This window comes from Diorhabda carinulata, chromosome 8 (assembly GCF_026250575.1).
Source record: "Diorhabda carinulata isolate Delta chromosome 8, icDioCari1.1, whole genome shotgun sequence".
NCBI lineage: Eukaryota > Metazoa > Arthropoda > Insecta > Coleoptera > Chrysomelidae > Diorhabda > Diorhabda carinulata.
Window position 1 is genome coordinate 14,701,772 of NC_079467.1, and position 6,850 is coordinate 14,708,621.

General features: G+C 29.9%; 1 protein-coding gene across 2 annotated transcripts in view; it reads right to left on the reverse strand.

Annotated features, from left to right (window-relative positions):
• Positions 1–2,605, reverse strand: part of LOC130897516 (uncharacterized) — a 63,559-nt gene extending 60,954 nt beyond the window's left edge. The window contains exon 1 of one of the 2 annotated variants that reach the window (XM_057806412.1): positions 2,486–2,605. The gene's annotated coding sequence lies outside the window, so the exon portion shown is untranslated. Of the gene's footprint in view, positions 1–2,228; positions 2,388–2,485 lie in introns of those variants that run through there. The other variant, XM_057806413.1, reaches the window with a different exon arrangement.
• Positions 2,606–6,850: the final 4,245 nt, after the last annotated feature.

Here is a 6,850-nt window from a genome sequence, read left to right on the forward strand (position 1 = left end):
TACTTAAACATTTTGCAAAGATTTAATCACAATCTTCCTTTAAATATTCAGCATACTCATTTCATTCAATATATGGCTTCCCTGTTCATTCTATATAATAGATTACTGGTTGGGTACATAACCAGTTTGGTGAAAGGTGGTTTGGGAAAATGTGTTTGACATGTTGACCTACTAAATACCCAGACCTTACAATATAGATTTTTGTATGGGGGACTTCTCAACAATAGATGAATTGATATCATTTCCCTTAACACTCACTGAGAATATTATTAAAATTAACAGATAGGGAAAGCTTCAAAATCAGAAATAGTTTATGAAGAGCACATTCCAAATGATAGTAAATAACTCATGTAGCTCCATGTACAGGCAGTAATTACTTGTAATTATCACCAATATTGAAATTTGGTATATAGGCCTAGATATTGATTCTGATCAACTTTTCCCAACAACTTTTTTTCATATTTGCCACATAAAACTTCACAGAAAAATAAGTTTAAAATAATAATTTAAATCTATGTTTTTTTTATCCCTTATAAGGGTCTTTATAGTCATATGTACGAGGACTGTATCGAAAGCTATAAATTATTTTAAAAACATGTCATTAGAGTAAGTGATAAAGAGCATAGATTTACAAAATAATTCAATAGTCTTAAATTTAACAGACTGACAACAAATGAAAGAAATACATATTATATATAAGGTATCATGTAATAATTGTGATGTTGTTTTTATATAGGGTACATAGTCAAAAAACATCAATAGGATAAAAAATAAAGATGAAATTGTATCAACATATCACGAAATAGCAAAAATGGAATCCTAAAAAGAGAATCCAATAAAAGAATATAAGAATTCTTAGAAGCGATTCACCTAGATAAGAATGAGAAATCCATCTATGATAGACAACCTGAGCATTTTAATGTAATTCTATTTTATATATTTCAATGAAACTATAAAAAATTTAAATCGATAGCTGCTTTTTTGTGGTTTATCAAAATTTGAAACAAATAATAAATATGTAATAGAGCACAAAAAGTGATAAAAATCCCAAGCTTTTGTAGATAATGTCTTAAATTTGAAATTTCCACCAAAAATTCAAAGTGACATTCATAAACTGTGATCAATATCTCGTTCTGGGTTAGGATCTGCAATCAGCTGATAGATGATCAATCTGACTCAGATCAGTTTCTGAAAAGCGCTCTAATCATTGCAGTTCTCAATGTCACTTTATTCTTATAAACAATGAAAAGTCAAAAATTCTTTATATGAGAAAATCGATTTTGTATTTAGAGACTTAAAATTCAGATCATTTATACTATGAGAATATATACAAAAAGGTCCAAGAAATAATGTAAAGAAATGATTATTTATCTACAATTATATATATATATATATATATATATATATATATATATATATATATATATATATATATATATATATATATATATATATATATATATATATATATACACTTATATGTATAGATTAATTAACAATTTTTAGATCATTTTTAATTATAAGTATTTTAAGCAGGTAATTGAGAATTACCATAACTGTGTATTTTTATATGTAAAATTGTGAAAATTTGCTTTTTTTAAAATGTAGTGCAAAATATTTTAACCTACATGTTATTTTTAGTAAAATTAATAATGCTATAAAATATAAAACGAGATATACTGTTTGACATTGAAAAAGTTTATGTAGCAGTCATATTTCACTATGAAAAGCTTATTAAATATATGTGAACACCTTGATGTGTCATGTTATTTTTGATAAGTTTTACACAAAAACCTTGAAACTTGACTTACACATGTGTATGAGAAGCATGAATTCACTTTGAACCAAATAAAATTTTGTTTTAAATGTGATTATATACGTTTTAGGAATAAAGAGAGTTCATAAGAGTGTATCTAAAAATACATCATCAAGGGCAATCTGTATTATTTTTTTTTTCTATAATTAAAAACATTCTTAAACAAAGAAACGGACGGTCATTGAATGTATTTGAACTAATTGTAATTAGCAAATAAATGCGTTGCAATGGTGTGTCTGTCAGTATTAGAAATGCAGTCATCTAATATTTATAAAATAGATACTTTGTTATTTAAAAAATCTATCTTGCCCAAATAAATAATAGGTATTTATACATAGAGATAATAAATTTCAAGACTTTCAGTGGATCTTTAGACTGGCTTTTAAAATTAATTATTCAAAAAAAAACTTACATTTCATTGTCCCTCAAAAAAACACTATTCAAAATATATCAACTTTAATACAAACTAAGCCACGAACAATATAAACATATCACGTCACAAGCAATTTTTCACAAAATAAACACAAATCTTCACTAATAGGCTAGATCAATGCGCCATATCTAATTGCACAACAAACTTTATTTTACAGATAATGACTTGTCAATTGCGTCATATCAAAAATATAGATAGAAACAAGTAACAGAAAAAAGTGATCAAATAAACATTACCTTTCGTTATGGGGCAGATGTTAAATGACAAAATTCCTCAACACTCTATAACATTTAGTAAAACATGGCAGCTAAGGCGCTACGGCCACTGCCAATCAAAAAAGATCCCGCTTAAACTGCGCTTGGGCAAATCTTACAACAGTGCTGCCAGATTTTTTTTGAATTACGCAGTAACAACTTTTTCCTTACATTTTATTTCTTCAATTTATATAGAACCCATCTTCAATCACATATTTAGAGAAATATTATCATTTTGACGTCCGCAATAATAGACATTTTTTAAGTTCCATATGTTATTTGTGTCTTTTATGGAAAATGTTTTCAATAGTTGTAAATTTTACTTTTTAATTTATATCCGTCTAAATCATAAAGAGAAAAAACATATTTTATCTCATAGATTTTAGGATAGAAGCAATTTAATTTTTGCTGCCTCAATTATTGTTTTTATAAGATTTCAGAAGAAAACAGTGATATTACATTCTTTTTTCTTTGCTGTTTATGTTCAGTCTAAGTGGTGTTGAATTATTATATAGCTTGTGGGTTTTCTTTTGCATGTGATTTCTATTTGTTGTTAATAGACATATATCATCCGCGAATTCAAGGTCTTCCAGTTTTTTGAATGGGTTCCATATAATTAATAATTGAAAATATTCATTGTGTGGAAAAATGATAAAATAATTATGGGGAGATTATGAATAATAAAAATTCTTTGTAGTATTAAAAACCGATTTGTCAGTCTTATTTTGTAAAATATAGTTTATAAAATAAGTCAAATCAAGACTTAGTTCTAATGCCATAACTGACTTTTCATGATTTTTAGAAATCACCATTTCTGAATAAATTTTACAAATAGCGTCAACAGTGAGCGATCACAGATCCCGCTAATGCGGTACGCATGTCCAGACGTCATTTTATTGACTTTTCTAACATTCCTTTTTGTACTTATTTTAAAAAAAGAAAACTAATTATTATTTCTAATACTTCAACAAACGAAGTTAGAGAATGATATCTTAAACTATTCAGGTCAAATCATGTCAATCCCAGAATAATTTTTAATCAGAACTCTTATATAGCTGTGTTTAAAATTGGAATTAGCGCTTGTCAATTTAAAACACGTGGCCACATTTCAAGTCTACACAGCTTCGGTTTGATTTAAATACCTCTTGTGAAATGTTTGTATTGTAAAATAAGATATTGGTAAATATGTAATATAAAGAAGTCATAGTGATTTAAATTGCCAGTAACAATAAGTTATTTAATTTATTTATTAATTCATTTCTGTAATTTCTTATTTCTTAAACTTTATATATATATATTTATATAATATATATATATATATATATATATATATATATATATATATATATATATATATATATATATATATATATATGTTTCTGAATCGTCTTGATTTTAGGTCTCTTCTGTTATAAAATTTAGTGTTTTTCATAATTTTTGATAGATAAAAATTTGACGTTTCGACCACTTTCAGTCTCTATCAAAATATTTTTTAGTTCATATAAATGAATTATTTTAACAGTATTAAGTACATATAATTTAGTAGAATATCGATATAAATATAAGCTGTTAAATAACGGATGTGTTATCCATGATGTAATGTCTTTACATCATGGGTTAATCATGTTTAAATACCTACCTAAAAATGCAAAATATGAGAGTGCATTCAATTTCTTGTACAATTCTACAAGTAGTAATCTGTACTTGTATATAGTGTATATTTTAAGCGAGTAGATGGCACTGTATGGTTTAAACTCAATATATGATTACTAATAGGAAACATCAAATTTTAAAATGTCATTTCTTGAAACTTGGAGTGTACATTATTATTTTATGAAAATCATAATGCATTAAATAGAAAATACTGTACTGTATGTTCAAATGTAATGTTCAAAATTATCGATTATTTGCACAGCATAGAGCACATATTAATATTAAGGATAGAGAGATTGAGCTATTGGAGCGTGTTCAAGTGAGCTCCAACGGTTGATGGATCCACATTTTGATAAAGACTGAAAGTAGTCAAATTACCCTTTGAGTCTTGAGTAAATCGTAAAAACCTCATTCGAAATTAATAAATATTGTAGTTTCAACACATAGAAATGCGATAATAGCCGTCAACTGATGGAAAAGTCGTCAGTCAACCGATAAAAAATTCCGCGCGTGCCTCTGACTAACGGTGTTACTCCCACTAGACAGGCAGCTGATGATCATTATTATATTTCTGTATATGTATGAAATCATGAGTAAGAATATCAGGTAGTATAAGATAATTTGACATTCATTTTTTTGTTAATTTAACGCGCTTGACTGACGCATCATCCTCCGTCTGCATTAAGACTGACGGTTGTTTTCTGTTGCTAATTGATAGCAATTTTGAATGAGAACCATTTTGCCTGAGATAAAATAACTTTAGAGAACTTTTTTCACGAGTACCACAGCCTTTGTAGCGCGCACCCTCCACTACTAGAGTGACTGACTGTCGGTTTCGTCATTTTGAATATGACTACAACATACAGTATTAATGTGATATCAGACGGTTCACTTTTCACAAGACACATAAAAAATGACAAAAGAATGAACTTTATTCGCTCATTTCCTCGAATATGTCGTCAAATGAACTCGAGTAAACGTTCTCATACGTTTCGTTTTCCGTTCATTCGGAGTGCGGGAGTGTGAGTGATAGATACCGAATGCCGAAAACCAACATCGCTGGATTGGTTCACTAATAAATACATTTATCACTTTTGATTCATTAAATGCCTAGACGTTCCATTCTTGATGAAAGATGCTAAATGAAAGAAATAAATGAATAAAAAGTGAACCGTTTGATATCACCTTTAAACTCAGCTGGGATAAATTCCTTGAAAAAAAGCTGCTGCCTTCCGGACTATAGTTAGTTAAAGATATTTATAATCTTACTATATGGAGTGTATCAAAATCTTTGTAAATAAGATAATACAAATGAGTTTCTAAAAATAATAGAGGCATAGCAGTCAGTCGATAGTTTTAATATAAAGTCCAGAACATAAAGATTGCGTAATGAACTTTAATTCCATATTCTACCATACTAAAATTGAAAGAACTGATCAAAGTTGACGAAGTAACCAAAGATGTTATACAACGAATAGTGTAAAACCGCCACACTCAAAGTGTGTTCCGCGGAACCCTAGGGTTCCGCGAAACCCCTGTAGGGGTTCCGCAAGAATTTAGAACTCAGTCGCCACCCAGCACAGTAAAGTAATTTCATCCTAACTTGAAACAGTGCATTTTACGAGGAGAGTTTAACATCACGCCGCTCTTCAATAAAACTTTATGGCAAACCTATTGCAAGTTCTTCACTTACACCGATCCCTGTACAAAATACGAGAGTCAGAAGATTAAAAAAATATATCTTTACAGTAGCCCAAATATTTATTCAGGACGGCACGCGCCTAGATAAAAAGAATAGACTTAATACTTAAGTTTAAGGTGATTTATTTATGCTTTATGTCTCACCGATGAGATCCGCAAGCCGCTTTAGCCTTTGTCTTGATGAAAACCGACCGCCGATATCTACTTGTGAGCGCGCAGTCACTTTGATAAAAGCCGCCGCTGAGATTAGACGCTATAGTTGTAAACAAGCGACTTTCGGCTATATAACTTCAAAACAAGTCGAGATTGTTTACACCGCATTTTTTGTGTTTCTATTTTTATTTCGGCTTTTTATTTATCAAAGGCGCCGACTCGAGTATTTTTAAGAATGTTCGAGATCGAGGCTAGGACTATAAAAGCGACGACCGCGCTTCGACACTCGAGTCAGTCGACGATTAGCGTTCGGAGCGATAAGTACCTATTTGCTAGAAACGAAGTTTTTTTTGTTCTACTGCTGTATTCTGATTGTATCAGTTTTGTACATATCTTCTTTGGACTAAACTCTTCTACTCAGTAACGATCGTGTGTTAATTTGACCCCACCACCCTGACAAGTAATTATTAATAAAGAAGAATAGAACGTTGGCTTAAAGGCGTTAAACGTGTTGCAACAACATCTTCTAACGAAGCCGAATGTTCAAAAGCAGTACGCGCGGAGTGTACAGCAATTATCGATGATAATGATGCAACGACGTCAAGTTCCACGGTTTCAAAGGCGAAAAAAAGGAAGTATTATGAATCATATATCAGTTTCGGATTTGTTGATTCCAACGGCTCACCTCTCTGCATGTTATGTAGTAAACTGTTTCCTAATAGTTCCATGGCACCTGCCAAGTTGCGCCGACATTAAGAAACTGTACACCCCGAGTCTAAAGACAAGAATAGAGAATTTTTTGTACGTAAAAAAGAACAGTTATTGGAAAGTCAAAAAACT